General features: G+C 44.1%; 1 protein-coding gene and 1 non-coding gene across 3 annotated transcripts in view; one reads left to right on the top strand and one right to left on the bottom strand.

Annotated features, from left to right (window-relative positions):
* Nucleotides 1-19,624, bottom strand: part of KHDRBS3 (KH RNA binding domain containing, signal transduction associated 3) — a 161,118-nt gene that overhangs the window by 138,524 nt on the left and 2,970 nt on the right. The gene's annotated exons all lie outside the window — the stretch shown is intronic.
* Nucleotides 4,605-4,677, top strand: TRNAG-CCC. Its single transcript has one exon. It is a non-coding gene; the product is annotated as a tRNA-Gly (tRNA).

Below are 19,624 nucleotides of genomic sequence, written 5' to 3'. Positions count from 1 at the left end.
GGTTGGGAAGACCTCTTGGGGAAGGCAACAGCAACCCACTCCAATATTCTCTCCATAGAACTCCTTGGACAGAGGAGCCCGGTGGGCTGCAGTCCATGGGGTCACAAAGAGTTGGACATGACTGCGTGACTAACACAGACATAATCCTTTTCATATCTCTATAATCCATAGATTAATCTCATTCCTGATTTTTGTCATCAGTCTTCTTTTCTTTCAGCCAATGTAGCTAAAGTTTTGTCAATTTTGTTGATCTTTTCAAAGAACCAATTTTTGGTTTATTTTCTCTGTTGTTTTTCTATTCCCCTTTTCATTAACTTCCATTCTAATCTGTATTACTTCCTTCATTCTGCCACTTTTAGATTTAATTTGCTCTTCTTTCCCCAATGTCTTAAGATAGAAGCTTAGGTAACTGATTTGAGATTTATCTTCATTTTTAATATTAAGTATGCACAGCTAAATGTTTGCTTCTAAGTTCTGCTTTAGCTGCATCCCATAATTTTGAAATGTCTGTATTCTTATTTTTACTCATCTCAAAATACTTCCTAATTTCCCTTATGGTTTCTTATGTAACTCACTGGTTATTTAGGAGTCTGTTAATTTCCAGATATTTTTGAATTCCTCACATTTCTGTCTGCTATTAATTTCCAATCTCATTTCACTGTGTTAGAGAACATACTCTAAGTTCAATCGCTCAGTCCTGTCTGACTCTTGGCAACCGCATGGACTGCAGCACGCCAGGCTTCCCTGTCCATCACCAACTCCCAGAGTTTGCTCAAACTCATGCCCATTGAGTTGGTGATGCAATCCAACCATCTCATCTTCTGTCATCCCCTTCTCCTCCTGCCTTCAATCTTTCCCAGCATCAGGATCTTTTCAAATGAGTCAGCTCTTCACATCAAGTGGTCAAAGTATTGGAGCTTCAGCTTCAGCATCACTCCTTCTAATGAATATTCAGGATTGATTTCCTTTACGATGGACTGGTTGGATCTCCTTGCAGTCCAAGGGATTCTCAAGAGTCTTCACCAACACTACAGTTCAAAAGCATCAATTCTTCGGCACTCAGCCTTCTTTACGGTCCAACTCTCACATCCACACCATAGCTTTGACTAGACGGACCTTTGTTGGCAAAGTAATGTCTCCGCTTTTTAGTATGCTGTTTAGGTTTGTCATAGCTTTTTTTCCAAGGAGCAAGTGTCTTTTAATTTCATGGCTGCAGTCACCATCTGCAGTGATTTTGAAGGCCAAGAAAATAAAGTCTGTCACATGTTCCACTGTTTCCCCATCTATGTGCCATGAAGTGATGGGACCAGATGCCATCATTTTAGTTTCTGAATGTTGTGTTTTAAGCCAGCTTCTTCACTCTCCTCTTTCACTTTCATCAAGAGGCTCTTTAGCTCTTCTTTGCTTCCTGTCATAAGGGTGGTGCCATCTGCATATCTGAGGTTATTGATATTTCTCCCAGCAATCTTGATTCCAACTCGTGCTTCATCCAGCTGGCATTTCCCATGATGTACTCTACATATAAGTTAAATAAGCAGAGTGACAATATACAGCCTTGACATACTCCTTTTCCAATTTGGAACCAGTCCGTTGTTCCATGTCTGGCTCTAACTGTTGCTTCTTGACCTGCATACAGATTACTCAGGAGGCAGGTACAGTGGTCTGATATTTCCATCTCTTGAAGAATTTTCCACAGTTTGTTGTGATCCACACAGTCAAAGGCTTTGGTGGAGTCAATAAAGCAGAAGTAGATGTTTTTCTGAAATTCTCTTGCCTTTTTCGATGACTCAACAGATGTTGGCAATTTGATCTCTGGTTTCTCTGCCTTTTCTAAATTAAGTCCAACTTGAAATCTGAAAGTTCTAGGTTCATGTACCATTGAAGCCTGGCTTGCAGAATTTTGAGCATTATTTTGCTAGCATGTGAGATGAGTGCAATTGTGCAGTAGTTTAAATATTCTTTGGCATTGCCTTTCTTTGGGATTGGAATGAAAACTGACCTTTTCCAGTCCTGTGGGTACTGCTGAGTTTTCTAAATTTGCTGGCATATTGAATGTTGAGTCCTCTACATGATTTACATTCTTTAAAATATGCTGAGGCTAAAAAAAAAAAAAAAAAAAAAAAGAGAGAAAAAATAAAATATGCTGAGGCTGGTTTTATGGACTAGCATATGGTCTGTCCTAGAGAATATTCCAGGTGCACTTGAGAAAAATCTGATAGTTCCTGCATGTTCTATAAATGCTTTCTAAGTCTAGTCAGCATACAGTGGTGGTGTTCACATCTTCTATTTCCTTACCAATTTTCTGCCTAGTTTTGCATCCATTATTTAAAAAACGTATTGAAGTCCCCAAATGTTCTTTTGTTAAGCAGTTCATAATTATTTAAGGAAATTATATTAGTTTCGTATTGCCACTGTAACAAATTGTCACCAGCTTAGTGACTTCTTGTTTAGAACGTATTACCTTACGGTATGAAAGTTAGAGTCTGAAATGGGCACATGCAGGCAGCATTTCTTCTGAAGACTCCAAGGGAGAATCCTTTTCCTTGTCCCTCCCATCTTCTAGAGGCTGCCAGCACTCCTACCGGGCTGCGGCCACACCACCCCAGGCTGTTTCCGTGGTCTTCTGACTCCCCCTCCAGACGCCTCTTGTAAGGACCAGTGCTGATCACACTGGGCCCACCCAGGCGGCCAGGGATATCTCCTCTACCTCAAGGTCTTTAACTCAATCATATCTACACAGTCTCTTTTGCCATGTAATGTAGCATTCACAAGTTCTGAAAATTAGGATATGGACATATTTGGGGGCCACTGCTCAATCTACCACAAACATTAGTGGAAACAAATTTCTGAATCAAGTCCTAGTTTATTTTTATTTCATGCCACTGAGCACCAGGGTCAGTATAAACCAAGCACTTTTCAGCCCTATTTTTGACATATAACCTTGTGTTCTTCCAGCATTCTTTATTTAATTATTATTTCATCAATTATTTTTAGTTGTTTTCTCTCTATATTTTCCTCATATTTTATGAAATAATTTCAAGTGATCATGTTGAGTATGTATGACTGAAGCAAAAACCTGCAAACAAGATACACCTTTTATGGCATCAAAAAAGAGCACAGATTTTGAGTCAAAACAGAGCTTGGCTTTACTCTTTCTCAGGCTCAGTTTCATTATATATAAAACAGGGATATTAAGAGAAGGCCATCGTCCTGACCCCGGCACTGAACCCCAGCCTCCTGCATCGCAAGCAGATTCTTTACTGTCTGAGCCACCAGGGAAGCTCCTTTATCTGTAGCAGGCTGCTGCAGAGATTAAACAGTGTATGAAGCAATATGGAAAATAGATGGGAGCAATGGTAACTGATGATTAATTTAACACAAAGAGTATGAGCTTGGGAATCAGACTGACAAAGTCCACAGCCTTCAGTTCAAGCTTGCCATGTAACACTGAGCCAATCACAGTACCATGGAAGCCTGTTTTCTCATGTATAAAGTGAAATTTATGCCATTCATCTCAGATTCATCTCAGAGGGCTGTACTGAGAATTGAGAAAAATATGCTCTGTAAATCTCCTGACACAGTATATGACACTTAGCAAGAACTCAACAAAATACCTCATTATTATTAATAATTACATGACACAAATAAGTTATTTTAACATCTCTAAAACCCCTGATGTATAATTTGAGATAATGCCCTAATACATGAAAATCCCTAAAACCATGTTGAAGCTATACTCAGTACTTGATAAACATCAGTTTCTGCTGCCTCTCCAGTCCCTCTAGTGGTTGACAAAATAGCGCCCCATCCCTCAAAGATGCCCACATCCTGATTTCCAGAACCAGAGAATTTAAGTTGCAGGCAAAGGAGGATTAGTAGTTGCAGAGAAAACTAAGGTTCCTGATCAGCTGACCTTAAAATGGGGAGATTATCCTGAATTATCCAGGCAAGCCAAAAATAATCAGGATCTGAAAGACGGATGAGAAAGCAGGAGAAACCCACAGAAGAGGCAGTGCTGACACCCTGACTCCAGCCCCGTGAGACCCATTCCAAACATGTCACCTTCAGAACTATAAGACAATGAAGCAAACAAACGTGCGGCCACGTGTCCCAGCAGACATACAAAACCAATGCACTCTCTTGTCCAGCTTGTCAGTTTTAATGTAAAGTGAAGTGAAGCCGCCCAGTCGTGTCCGATTCTTTATGATCCCATGGACTGTAGCCTACCAGGCTCCTCGTCCATGGGATTTTCCAGGCAAGAGTACTAGAGTAACATATGAATCAGAAAACTGAAAAAGGAAAAAGCAGATTGTTTTTGTTTTCTCTATACAGATAGATGCACCTCATCTTAAAACGATGACTTTTAAGAAAATCACTTGCAACTGATCTATATTGAATAAGTGATCTTAACAGGGCTTGATTCCTGGCCCCTGCCATAAAAGAACTTAGAAGATACTGAAATATAAACTGACTTGTTAACATTCTTGCCCAACAATGTAAAATAATATAATTAAAAGTAAGATACAATGTACAGCAAAGAAGAACTTAATGTTAAAAGAAACAGTCAAAGTGAGTGGAGTCTTTATTAAACTAAGCAAAGGACTTCCCTGGTGGTCCAGTGGTTAATACTCTGCACTCCCAATGCAGATGACCCAGGTTCAATCCCTGGTCAAGGAACTAGATCCCACATGCCCCAACTGAAAAATCCCATGTGCCACAACTGAAGTCTGGTGCAGCCAAATAAATAAACTAAAAACCTACGTAAGACAAGAACAAATCAGTCAATCCTAAAGGAAGTTAGTCCTGAAAACTCACTGGAAGGACTGATGTTGAAGCCGAAACTCCAATACTTTGGCCACCTGATGCGAGGAGCTCTACTCTTTGGAAAAGACTCTGATACTGAAAGACTCTGAAGACTGAGGGTAGGAGAAGGGGACAACAGAGGATGAGATGGTTGGATAGCATCACTGACTCAATGGACATGAGTCTGAGCAAACTCCAGGAGATGGTGAAGGAGAGAGAAGCCTGGCGTGCTGCAGTCCATGGGGTTGCAAAGAGTAGGACACAACTGAGTGACTGAACAAAACAAAAGCAAGACATAGTATGTATGCATTTCCCTTGGGGATTGGGCTAGCTTCAAGAACACTACATGGTCAAGTTTCAAGGGAAAATTTATGTTTTAAAACCTATACTGAATATTGTGATTTTGTTTAACCAGAAGAAATACTTTTTCTTTATGTATATGTGATAATGGTAGAGACCAATATCTTCTCTTCAAGTAAGAGAACCAATTCAAGGTACTTAGAAAAGTTTGCTACTGAAATTTTCAAACAGAAGGCAAAATTATACTGGGAAAGGGTTTGTTTGTTTGTTTGTTTTTTTAAGGTTAACTGAATAGGAACTGACAGCTTTAAAATGAAATGAAATCTGAAACATGAACTGACACTTTACTAATTCTTACTATAGTCTGCAGGCAAAGGAACTGAAAAGCAAAACGTCAGGTATGTCAGTGACTTGCCCAAATGTCTTGGGGACACCAAGGATCTGTGCTGTCCTCTCCAAAGCCTGTAACAGCATTACCAGTGGAAAGAACTGAGGCCCAAGTTGGTGCTCTGGGACCCCTGTCACCTCACCTGGGAGATAGCACAGGAAGACAGGGCCTCAGGGGGCTGGGAAATGAAGCTAAACACCATCCTCTGAAAAGGGGGCCTTCTCTGGGCTTTTCTCCTCCACTCTCCTTTCGGGGCCCACTTTACCATGTAGCTGCGGCAGTTAAGAAAGCCCCACAGGGCTACCCATCTTGGCTGAGGCTCCTGCCAACCATGCAGAAGCCCAGATAAGAACGGCATGAGCCAGAAAGAGGCAGAGAAGCTCGTCTGCTCCTGCCTAAGTCCTAAGTGAAAGGTGCTGAGGCCAACACAATTGCCTGCCAAAGGGTCATGTGCCAAAGTTCTGTGGCTGGAGTTCTTTCACTATGATCAGAGCCTGGAAGGCTGCTTGGAAGGCTGTCTACTAACCAGCCTAAGTCCCCAGGGAGCCCTGAGGCCTGGAGGACCTTGGTCAGCCAGCAGGACTCACACTCGGGGTGGAATCCGGAGCCACCACCACCTGCAAATATAGCAACGCAACAAGAGAGCAGCGATGTCTACCTGTATTTGCTGGTGAGAACCAGAAGCCGAAAAGCATAGTCTTTAAAGTCTCCTGGGAAGTGTAAACCAGCCCTGAGTCAATTCAGAAGACGTGTGGTCAGGAGCCAGCGTGGCAGACAGACAAGCCTCTGACGTACTGACCTCCCCCATGTTTCCTGAGGCTCCTCCACATTCTATCACTTAGGGTTCGCAAAGCCTACAGAGACCCTACTTGGCTTCAGACTCACCAGTAATGACAAATTTTAAGATTTCTATTTGAAATACATCACACGTAAAAAAGGCTTTTAAAATAAACATTTTAAAGTGTAATTTACACTGATGGAATCACACGGCCTTTATGAAGCTAGTCACCTTAAGAACAGGAAAGAATGGCGGGTTTCTTCTCCTTTGCCCAAGGCTTCTGTTGACATAGCTGCATGGATTCTTTCCTCTGCCCTTTCCTCCTTCAACCCTGCACAGGTACCCTCTCCCTGGGGGATCTCATCTCCCAGAGGATCTCATCATCCTCTGTGGCTTCAACTGCAAGGCAACGCATTTTTATGAAAGCCGACATCTAGAAATACCACCTGTAGCTCTGAACTCACATAATTCAAAAGCTTTTCATCCTGCACTGCTCAGCAATAGTTTCTAAAATGCATAGCTGACCATGACAAGTCCTGCACTGATGCTTCAGCTGTGCTCCAGAACCTTAAAACGCATTCACACTCCTCAGCCACTGGGGGCCTTGCACGCTCTAGTGCCCGCCTACCCCTCCAGCCCCACTTCTTAATACACTGCTGCTTTTAGTTTACACTTCAGACTGACAGAGAAACTGCTTTCCCCTGTCATTCACTCAACAAACCCGGAGGGCCCGCCGGGGGGCAGGCACTGTTCTGGGCACTTGCGATTCTGCAGGGAATAAAGTCTTGGGGCTCAGAAGCCTCGGAGAAGGCAATGGCATCCCACTCCAGTACTCTTGCCTGGGGTCACTAAGAGTTGGACAGGACTGACTTCACTTTCACTTTTCACTTTCATGCACTGGAGAAGGAAATGGCAGCCCACTCCAGTGTTCTTGCCTGGAGAATCCCAGGGACGGGGGAGCCTGGTGGGCTGCCGTCTACGGGGTCACACAGAGTCGGCCACGACTGAAGCGACTTAGCAGCAGCAGCTCAGAAGCCTGGAGTCTCAGTGTCTTGTCACCGAAACCTCACAGGAAGTCTGGGACGTGGGTAGTGTCACGACTGTCTCAACAAACTAAAGTGCTGGTGCCTAGGGAGGCGAAGGAATGTGCCCAGATCCAGAAATTCCTAAACAGCCCAGGGAGGCAGCCCACAGGTCTGAGTCCCAGACTCAAGGCTCGTGCACAAGTTGCCAGGTGCACACACTGGCACAGCCACCCAAGAAATGGAGCTTATCCCCTCAAAATCGGCAGCCAGAAACTCAAGGAAAAGAACAGCCTTTCTCCATTTTCCTTCACCAAGGCATCCTGAAATCACGGATCCACTGCCCTAATGCAGAGAGGAAAGTGAGCACAGCTGACCACTCATCCCACAGATACTTTCCGAGCGCCGACCGTCTCCTGCGCTCAGCACTGGAGGGGGAAGCCAAGCCAAGAAGGCGGATTTTCTGTCTGTAGGAAGCTGGGATGCCCATGGGAGAAACAGCTCCCAACAAAGCATTCTAATCCAGAGCAGGCATGGCCGAGAAGAGGCGGGGCTGTACTGGGGGCTGGGGGAACACGGAGGAGGAGCGGGAGGAGGAGGAGAGGGACCTCACAGGCAGCCAGGCCTTGCTTTACCAGCAGGAAGCGGCTGGAGCAGGAATGGCTGCCCGCGTGCCTCCCCCTCATCAGGCCTCACCCCGGCCCGCCCACTGCCCCTGTCCCTGGGAAGACCCCGTGCACGGTCTTCATTACAGTGCTCACCACCCTGCAATATAAATGTCTTTTAATTTGGCTGCTCCCCCACTGGGCTGAGAACCCTTTAAGCAGGGTGAAGGACTCCGGCCCTGAGCCCAGCCTGAGTGCGCCACCCTTCCTGAGGAAGAAGTGGACACCCTCCGGCCCAGCAGAGACAACCGGCCCAGCAGAGACCCTCCTCCCGAGAGTCCTCCCCAGCAGCTGGGACGGGTTTCCCGAGACCCTGAAAGTCCTCAGTTTGAGGAGCAGACGGTGGCCCACCTGCCAGACACTGGCTGCCAACACTCCCAACACTCCCTTCTGTCCCGCATCCTTTGTTGCAGGTAAGGTGGGGCCCAGGACCAACCACAAAGACCAGCAGGCAGGAACCCAGCGGTCTCTAGATCAGAGCTCAGAGCGGCTCAGGGCGGGGAGGGGGCCGGGCCGCGGCCAGGAGACCGGAAGGAACAAGGAACACGCTCTGCGGCCAGCGGCCTCCGGGGCACAGGGCACTGCCCGCGGGACGTGAACCCGCAGGCTCAGGACTCAGATCCCCTGGGGCTCGCCTCAGACCTGAAGAGCCGTCAGCCCAGAGAGTTCATTATCAACAAGGGTACTGCTCCCATTTAGCATTTAAGGAGCAAAGCCCTGACAGAGGGAAAGGAAACAAAGACAGCACACAGCCCAAGGATCGGACTGAGCGACACGACCTTCCAGTTTCTGCCCCTGCCCTCCGACCTCACTGCAGACCACACCAGGGGGCAGGCAGCTCTGTCCCCAGCGGCTCTGACCTGCGATGCCAGCACACTCACTCAGGGAGGGGCCGGGAGGGCTGCCTCTGACTCAGTCATCACCGAGGCATAACTTCCTTGAGAGTACTTTTCACACTCAAAACCACAACAAAAAGTAAAATCCATTGAGCAAATCAAAGTCGTATGAGGGACCTCAGGGCCTGAGGACAGAGCCCAGGGGGAAGGAGACAGCCGTCTCCCCCTTTCTCACAGACCAGGGCTCTCCACAGAACCATGAAATGCTCTGAGACACAGAACTGTAAGTCCACTTTTTATGGATTTTAGAGAAAGCATCGTGCCTGCCAGTGCAGAAGACGTGGATTCCATCGCTGGGTCGGGAATATCCCCTGAAGAAAGAAATAGCAACCCACTCCAGTCTTCTTGTCTGAAAAATCCTATGGACAGAGGAGTCTGGCAGGCTACAGTCCCTGGGGTCGCAAAGAGTCAGACATGACTTAGTGATTAACATTCTCATTTTATACAGTGACGGTGAAGGACTATAACCAACTGAATGTATACAGATAACTGATGGAGGGCAGGCAAGAGGTAGGGAAGATGAAAGAAGGAAAGAAAAAAATAAAAATGTTCCCTTTCAGCAGAATGTCAACCAATACACGCAGACGGAATGTCAGAGTGAGAAAATTACCATTTTACAACCATCACAGTAATAATTAATTCAGGTAAGAAACATTAACGGGTACTAAAATTTGTGAGGGAGAGTTTAATAAGGAGTATTTACACAGTCTCAAAGCATCACCCCACAAAAGTGCTAATTAATTACAAAAGGAAAATGGAAACTTTACAGGGGACAAAACCAGCACCACCTGCACAAAGTGAACAAAACTTAACATCATCAGTAATGAGATAAAATAACAATGAGACTGTGTGCCTCCTGCTGTGACGTATTGAGGACACACCATCATCTTGGTGGAACTCCTGCCAAGAGTGCACAGGTCAGTCGCTCAGTCCTCTCTGACTATTTGTGACCCCATGGACTGCAGCACGCCAGGCTTCCCTGTCCATCACCAACTCCCCTCCCAGAACTTGCTCAAACTCATGTCCATCAAATCGGTGATGCCATCCAACCATCTCCTCTTCTGTCATCCCCTTCTCCTCCTGCCTTCAATCTTTCCCAGCATCAGGGTCTTTTCTAAGGGGCCAGTTCTTCATATCAGGTAGTCAAAGTATTGGAGTTTCAGCTTTAGCATCAGTCCTTCCAATGAACATTCAGGACTGATTTCTTTTAGAGCTGACTGGTTTGATCTCCTTGCAGTCCAAGGGACTCTCAAGAGTCTTTTCCAACAACACAGTTCAAAAGCATCAGTCGTCTTTATGGTCCAATTGTCACATTCATACGCGACTACTGGAAAAACCATAGCTTTGACTAAATGGACCTTTGTCAGCAAAGTAATGTCTCTACTTTTTAATATGCTGTCGAGGTTGGTCATAGCTTTTCTTCCAAGGAGCAAGCATCTTTTAATTTCATGGCGGCAGTCACTATCTGCAGTGATTTTGGAGCCCAAGAAAATAAAGTCTCTCACTGTTCCATTGTTTTCCCATCTATGTGCCATGAGGTGATGGGATGGATGCCATGATGATCTTAGTTTTCTGAATGTTGAGCTTTAAGCCAACTTTTTCACTCTCCTCTTTCACGTTCATCAAGAGGCTCTTTAGTTCCTCTTCACTTTCTGCCATAAGGGTGGAGTCATCTGCATATCTGAGGTTATTGATATTTCTCCTGGCAATGTTGATTCCAGCTTGTGCTTCCTCCAGCCCAGCATTTCCCATGATGTAACTCTGCATGTAAGTTAAATAAGCAGGGTGACAATATATAGCCTTGACATACTCCTTTCCCAATTTGGAACCAGTCTGTTGTTCCATGTCTGGCTGTAACTGTTGCTTCTTGACCTGAACTGCATACAGATTTCTCAGGAGGCAGGTAAGGTGGTCTGGTATTCCCATCTCTTTCAGAATTTTCCACAGTTTGTTGTGATCCACACAGTCAAAGGCTTTGGCATAGTCAATAAAGCAGAAGTAGATGTTTTTCTGAAATCTCTTGCTTTTTCGATGACCCAATGGATGTTGGCAATTTGATTTCTGGTTCCTCTGACTTTTCTAAATCCAACTTGAACATCTGAAAGTTCTCAGTTCATGTACTGTTGAAGCCTGGCTTGGAGAATTTTGAGCATTACTTTGCTAGCATGTGAGATGAGTGCAATTGTGCAGTAGTTTGAACATTCTTTGGCATTACCTTTCTTTGGGATTGGAATGAAAACTGATCTTTTCCAGTCCTGTGGCCACTGCTGAGTTTTCCAAATTTGCTGGCATATTGAATGTAGCACTTTCACAGCATCATCTTTTAGGATTTGAAATAGCTCAATGGGAATTTCATCACCTCCACTGGCTTTAGCAGTATGAACAGAGTGCACAACATGAATCTAACTATAAAGAAACAGACAACCCACACTGAGAGGTACTCTACAAAAACCTGGCCTGTGTAGTATTCAAATATGCATGCCATGAAAGGCAAAAGACAGTGAGCTATTCCAAATTAAGAGACTAAAAGGCTTGACAGCTAAATGCAATGTGTGGTCTTGATCCGGATCCTATAAAAGACAAAACTGGAACAACTGACAAGAGTAGCACATGGACCGTAAGTTAAATAACAAAAATACCAAACTGATGACTAACTTCTGTCATCACTGTTATCTGGTAAGTACAGTTATGTCAGAGATAGCCCTTAGTCTCAGGAAATACAAAGGTACTTAGGTATTGGGGTAAAGGTAGATAACACACACACCTTACTCTCAAATGACTTATGAAAATACACAGACAGAATGGCAAAGCCAAATGTGGGAAAATGTAAACAACTGGTGACTCCAGATGAACAAGTGTACAGGGGTTTTTAGCACTATTCCTTTAACTCTCTGTAAGTTTAAAGTTGTTTTCAAACAAAAACTGTAATGCCAGGAAGGAAAATGGGAGGGGGCGACCAAAGAAGACAGATAAACAACCACAACACACAATGACAAATAGGAATGTGAAGATGTTATGGAAACATGAGAAATGGGAATTAATAACCTGGAGGAGTCAAAAAATTTGCCTATCCCTGCCCAAGTCCTTTCCTCCATCTGCAACAATTTCTGCATCCAGCTAATCCTCTCTGAAAAAGCCTCTGCCAGAAAGCCTAGCTTGGTCCTGAAATGAGAGAGGTCATTCTGATCCCCTAAAGCCCCTATGTCTTCTTCTTCCAAACAGCACTTAACACACTGTTAAAATTGTTCCCCCTACACGTTAATCTCCCCCACTGGATTAGATTCTTTGATTAAAAAATGATAGTGGTGGTGATGAACAGGAGGATGGTGAGGAGGAGGAGGATGGTGAGGAGGAGGACGGTGAGGAGATGATAGAAGAAGGAGGATGATGAGGAGGAGAGTGATGAGGAGGAGGAGGATAGTGAGGAGGATGGTGAGGATGATGATGGTGAGGGGGAGGATGGTGAGGAGGATGGTGAAGAGGATGAGGGTGGTGAGGAGGATGGTGAGGAGGAGGAGGATGGTGAGGAGGAGGAGGATGGTGAGGAGGAGGAGGATGGTGAGGAGGATGGTGAGGAGGGTGGTGAGGAGGATGGTGAAGAGGAGGAGGGTGGTGAGGCGGTAGAGGGTGGTGAGGAGGAGGAGGATGGCAACAGCAAGCATGTATTCTGCACTTATTAGATGCCAGACATGACACAGCTCTTCACACACACCTCACTGAAACCCCACAAAAACTTCAGAAGCTTTATTAACTTTTCATCCCCATTTCTTCATCATGGAAACTGAGGCTGAGAGGGGTTCATTGATCCACAGTCACAACATGGAGAAGTGGCAGAGCTAAGGTGTGAACTCAGGTCTGTCTGATTTAAAATTGTGTCCATAACCATGTGTCCTTATCCACTCATATGAATCTTGTTTCAGTATCATCTTTAGTTAGCTACAGCTTGCATAATGAAGCAAACGAAAAGTGAGAGATTTTTCTAAGCTTCTGTTTGTGTTTGCTGGGTCGCACAAGGTGGCAGGAGACAGCCAGCCCTAAAAAATGACTGGCAGATAACCCACTACACAAGTTGGTGACCATGATCTGATGCATGAAATTCAGATAGAAAAACAAATGCAAAATGAAGATAAACATAAATGCATAATTGTCTCATATTGGATATAAAAATACACCTATATGTTAAAAAAATTTAATAAAAGTTTAAAAATACAAAATCATTGTCATTTCGCCCTAATAACCTACAAGGCAGGCATTACTGTCAAAGTGCAGACAAGGGAACTAGGCTCAAAGAAGTAACTGGCCCAGAGCAAACAGTTCAATTCAGAAGGGCAGATACTCAACAAATATTAAATAAATGAACAGAGTTAAAGAAACTTCAGTATAAATTTTTCAGTTCCTATGGACTCGATCTAATATTTCAGCTAAAACTACTGAAAGCAGAATCAGGGCTTTGTTCAAAGTTCCCCATGGCTCTGTACCTGGTGCTGACCTGGCCCCTGGGCCCAGGTGAGTTAGGAGACAAGAGGAGCAAAAGGAAGCAGCAGTTTCCACACCAGCTGACAAAGCTTTGGCTACCACTGTTTGCTTCCTCACACAACGGATTTGACCTATACATGCCAATGCAAATCCCTGTCAGCACTATAGTTCTCCCCAACAAAATCAACAGAGCACAATGTCCAACAGCCGTAAGTCAGATTACCCCAAAACTTTCCTCCAAAAAATGTTTTAATTCAATGTTTTTGAAATATTTTTTCCTTAGGGCATAATAAACTCTATAATGTAAGTTAGGTGCATGAGCCTGAACAAGTTATATAGCTCCCTAGCCTCCATTTCTTTACCTGTAGAATGACAACAACAAAACAACTTCCCAAGGCAGCCACCAGGACTAAAGGAGGTAATGTATGAAAAAGAACCTTGCAGGAATGCCAGGCACACCTTAGGCACAAAACGAAAACTGATCTTGGTTTTCTGAAAATGCTGGCTAGAGAGGATGCCTCTTAAAACATCAGCAATGTGGAAGATTAATATCAGCACAGGCATATCAAAGCAACGCAAGCTTGATGATGGATCAAGACTAACACTGGCTCAGATGAAGCCCCCTGTGCGGATGCAGAGGGTGAGTGGGCTATACGGAGCGCCATCTAGTGGAAGAAGAGCAGGGCACGGGGTGCCAAGTAACGGACGGAGCCGGAGAACAAGGGAAAATGACAGGATGGAAACCGTCCCCTTCTCCCCTCCATTACAATTTCTCCATGGGCACGTGAACCAACAGTGACCCCAAGTGTAAGATTCACATCAAAAAGAGAGATCAAAAAGGGTGCTCTCACACACTCACAACTCTTTATCACACCAAGGAAGAACATCAATAATATGCCAAGAACACCTTTTAAAGTTCTTAAAATAGCAGCAGGGGCTGATTGGTGAAAAATTATGGAAATGTAAAAAATTATGGAAAGTTACAGCTTACCAATTCAGAGCAAGATACCCTGTGCCTGTGGAGAGTGGCTGCTGAGTGTCCAGACATGTTTTAAGATGTGCAGTCATAAATCTGTTTATGGAAGCCTCATTTGTTAATGGAAGCCTCAGGTGCTGCATCTTGACTAGCATAATAAAAACCAGTCAGAGCTGCTGCTAATTTTGTACATGATATTAATGAAAGAGGCTTCCTAAAGAATGAGTTTCCCCTTCAGTATCTCCAGGATTGGAAAACGAAAATCATTTTAATAACATAAAATTACCCTGAGGAAGGAGACTGGATGATTTATGCATTGAGTTATTATTATATACTTTACGTCTGGAAAGTGATGCCTGTATGCACACATCTGTCTCGGGCAATTCTGTGGGACGAGCAGGTAATGTCTGTTCAGAACACGGTACTTACGCCCCGTCTAAAATGGCCACCCCACAGAGGAGGTATAAGGTCTCCAATGTTACAGACGAGAAGCTGCAGCTCTGGGAAGCTAAGGAACTGGTACAGGGTTACAGCCTAGACAGTCCTCCCCTGCCAGAATCACGTGACTCCCGCGGCGGCCCTTCCCTGTGAAGCAGCGCCGTTTCCCACGTCAAGGCATCCACCAGACCTTCCAGGCCGCCTGTGGCCACGCAGCTCCTGCCCCGCACGGTCGCAGCGCTACCTGCCGGTGGACGGTCAGCGCTGCTCACAGCGCCAGGCCGGTACCAGGCAGCCCACTTGAGGAGCTGCGTGGCCGAGGCTCTCCCAGGAAAGGCAGCATGAAAGCCCAGCCCCGGGAAGGCTCCCGCCTCTGCTGGTGCGCACAGGTAAGCTGTGGAGCACCGCACTCTGGAAGGGCAGATGAAGGTCTGATTCCTGGCTTACCACTTATCAGCTGTCTGACATTACGCAAGTGATTTAACCTCCCTGCCCTCAGCTTCCTCATCTGCAATATAAGGTAAAAGGATTTACTCTTTCAAGACTGTTAAGAAAATTAAATGAAATCATGTACATAAAGCATCTAACCCAAAAAGGTTCTTGATAAACAGTAACTAGTATCATTAACAATTGCAATCAAGTATATTCAAACATACCCCAGTTCCTTCACAGAGCCAAAACCATTATCTGTGGGACTATGTTCATGTATGTTCTTGGTATTTTTTTTCTTTTATGAGTCTATTTTTAAAAGATGGGGAATTTTTAAAACATACCATAAACTGCCTCTAAATCCCTGATATCACACCAACTGTTTCTGCGATAGAGTATTTAAACATGAAGAGCTCTGTCTCTAAGAGACAGAGAGAGCTTCATCAAGAATTGACTTATTTCAATACAGAAAGTTTTCCTACTTTATCTGTGATTACTGGAATATACATTAAAACTCCTTACCTTGAATGCTTACTAAAGATAGAAAAGTACTGCTGGAGAACATAGGGAAAAAAGGAACTTGTCTTTTTGGTAAAGCACATTTTGGGAGACCTTAAAAGTTCATCATCACCAAGGGAACTTCGTAACTAGCTTCCACTGTAATGAAACCCTTATTTAAAAACAAACAACAATGCTGGGTTCTGTCTTTGAGTCTCTTTTCCTAAAGTATCCTATCAAAACACAGGATGGCTTGATTTAGAAGCTCAGCCTGAGGACTGTGCATGCTTTAGAGCCTCAGATGCCTCATCTGAAAAGACAAAGGACACAGGCAGGGGATGAAATCAGCTACCTTGGGAGATCTTGTGGGGACTGGGGACAATGCACAGGAAGCACCGGGCACCCGGCCTCCATTCGGCAGCTTTTATTATGATCATATCCCAAAGCCACGGAACACTCGACTTCTGTTTTTTGGTAAAACACATAAGCCATTCTATGTCCACTCAGGGGGAATGTATGACGACAAGCAAAGGGTCCCGTGACATCCACACTGCTGCTGGCATTCCATCCGCAACCACCACTGCTCCTGGGCTTTGGGGGTCTCTGTGGTGTCTGAGAGTGAAGATTAACCCCTTCAGGTGAGGCTTATTCAGCAAGTGACGAGGGTCACCCACCTTCTGGTTTAAATCTGTCATGAGAAATCTCATTAGTTTAGGCAAGGGGAGCTAACAATGTTAGAGTGCACTGCCTAATAAGTTTCTCAAGAAAGAATAAAAGTAAATAACCATCAGATTCCAAGCAGATCTGATAGCATCTCCTCATCTTCTGAGAAGGACCCCTACAGCCCACCCCATGGAGTGAGCCCCGGGATGCTCTCCTGCTCGTTCAACACAGCGACTCCCTTAGAACCCCCTTCCGTGTCTGCCCGCACACCTGATGGGGACTTCCTCCTACCCCTACTCAAGGTCTCTAAAGTGGGAAAAAGCAAAGCCCTTAAGGACAGCCAAACTCCAAATACATTCTCACTCTTCTACCTTTCTGAGAATTAAAACAACACTGAAACGAAGACTGGAGTTTACAAGGGCTACGGACCAAGAACTATATGAGATTCTGAAGACACAAAGATAGGTAAGACCAAGCCTTACCTCCTGAACAGCTCACACTCTCCAGGGAAGACAGAGATCCAAATACCACATTGTGATGACTATCACCCCATCAGTGAGTTAGGCACCGCCTGCTTCAGGACCAGAAAACAGGCACTGTAGCCCATGGAGGGAAGGAGGTGGTCAGACAAGATATCTACAGCAGAAACTTGGAGGATAAAGTATCAACATAACAATGGATGCTATGTAACCCATCTTTCAATTCCAGCACAAGCTAGAGTGAAAAGAACAAACTGCATATAAAAGGCCTGAGTTTTAATCCCCCTCTGTCATTAACTACCTGTATCATCGCGGTTTGACCCTTCACACCTCCAAAGGTCCGCGTGATGTGGAAAACAACAAAGCTCATGCATCCCCTCGGGCATTCCGTCAGTGCGTCACTCTGGGGAAGTCACTGTTGGGATCTCCGTTTCTACAAGTGATGCATTGGGTTCAAGTCTCTACATTTCGGGCTGTTCCCAGTATTGAGATTACAGACATGGCTGGGTGTGGAGAAGTACCTTGTAAACGTTTCTAGAACGAGAGCTAAATCTAAACCACCTTGTCACAAAATAGTTCAAAAGGATAGTTGAAGGCTAATCAGACATTCCTCTGGAAAGGAGAGGGCATCTAAACACTTAAAGCCCACTCTCAATCTGATGCAGAAGAGAGCAAATATTCCTCAGGAGTAAAGGCTGAAATTTTTCCCTCTCAGTCCAGGATCAGCAAAAACGCCCTGCGAGGCAGGTTCTCAATAAACCTGCTACTGGTGTCTGGATACCAAAACACCATAACTGACAATCACTGTAACCTTCTGAGTCATAACACTATAGAAAATGATTTATCTAAAAAATGTGAGTCAAAGAATAAATATGTGAGTCATTACATCCACTTTCTTACAAAAAACAAAACCTGATAAGCCTAAGAAAACCTATTAAAAACTAAATAACCACACTCGTCCCTGGATGAAGTGGGGAAGTGCACGCTATGGCGTGAAGGCACCACAGCTAAATGGAATTCTACAACCTTCACTCTCATTCTTCTACTTTACACGCTTGACAACACACAGGCAATGAAAACATTTTCCAGAAAGGGTCCCCCAAAGTGAAACTCTTAAGCCATCGAGCTTTGTTGTACAAAAAGAAGCACATAAGGCAAAATAATGATCCTTCCTTCATATATGTTTACCCCACATATATATCCTAATGCTAAGAATCTCATTATTAAGAGAAACTGATATAATATGAAAAACACTTATTTTGAAACACCAACAAAGAAATTTATCTGACACTAACGCATGCGTGCATGCTAAGTCGCTTCAGTTGTGTCTGACTCTGTGCGACCCTATGGATGGTAGCCCACCAGGCTTCTCTGCCCATGGGATTCTCAAGGCAAGAATACTGGAGTGGGTTGCCATTTCCTTCTCCACTGGACACTAACAGACCATCATAACCTGGAATCTTCTGCTCCACTTCCTCTTGTAATCAACCACTAAATATAACTTCACACTAAATATAACCAGCCACCAATCCATATATTATATCAGATAATTAAAAATACAGGGTTATGTAATCTTATTTAATGGTTACTTGGCTTGGACTGAAAACCATCCAACGCAAGACCAGAGAACTGGATTAAATTATAATGCGTAAGACATTTCTGAAGATGTTTTTAGTAAGAGTCAGCACATCCCCTAGTAGCAAATATAATATAAAACATGGAATGCTACTTTCATCTCCAATTAACCTCCTTGGCAAGAAACCACAATGTCAACTCACTCTACAGGCAATGGAGGTGGGGATTTTAAAAAGTTTATTTTATTTGATTCAGTTTTAACATCAAGTAAAAATCACACATTATTTTTGGCAGAGAAACAAGAACATTCAATATTTGAGGGGGTGGGAAGAAGGAAAATTTATCCTGAGAAAATTGCAATAAAAGCCAAGAACTAATGCCCACTAGGAAGAATAAGCCTGGAAAAAATGTAAAAGCCGACCTACGTTAGCACAGAAGCATATATCTTGTGATTCCAGCTCAAGTTCTTACTTGAATATAATTAGGGAAAAAAGGTAATTCAGCTATCAGTGTTTACAAATGCCGAATTTTTTAAAAATGACCACACCTCATTTATCAACTGTTTCACTATCACAGTGTGTTGATTACTAAAATCATATATTGATCCCCAAAGGGCTTTAATTCAAAAATGCCTCTTGACCTGAGCACTAGAATCCTGTAGGATAAATCTACCATGAAAGCTTGTTTCTTCAAAGAAGACTACCAGACAAGTACAGAAACAAGCGTTTTTAGAAAATCAACAGGAAGTCACCAGGAAACAAGTGTATTAGTTCTACTGACTTCGGCAGGGTTTAAATTCCCATCTGTGAAGTGTTTCAGTGCCATCTTTTGGAGGAAGTCTGAGTGTGGAGAACAATGGCCTTACGAGACCAAAGATCTGAGTTCAGATTCACCTATCTCAGTCACCTACCAGCTGCCTCCCCTGAAAAATAGAGACATCAACATCTGCCTCACTAGGGCTTGAGTGTGAAAACACAAGGAGACAGCTGTGCCTCAAAAAGCCTGGGAAACTTTAGAATACTATGCAGACAAAGGTACTGACAGCATTTGGTGATGTTAACCATCAAGTCTACTTATCACAGGTCACTCCATAATAAAATAAAGGTGTGACCCATTACAAGTTAGTGCCTGAATACCCATCCTAGTATCAAGATTCATCTGAAAAACAGATGCCGCCCTTTAGAGGGAAATAGTCCAAAATACAGATTAAAAAAAGAAAATAAAAATGCTCTTGGTAG

The sequence above is a fragment of the Cervus canadensis genome, chromosome 12, assembly GCF_019320065.1.
Source record: "Cervus canadensis isolate Bull #8, Minnesota chromosome 12, ASM1932006v1, whole genome shotgun sequence".
Classification (NCBI taxonomy): Eukaryota; Metazoa; Chordata; class Mammalia; order Artiodactyla; family Cervidae; genus Cervus; species Cervus canadensis.
Note: the sequence above shows the minus strand (reverse complement) of the source record. Positions and strands in the feature narration are given on the sequence as shown.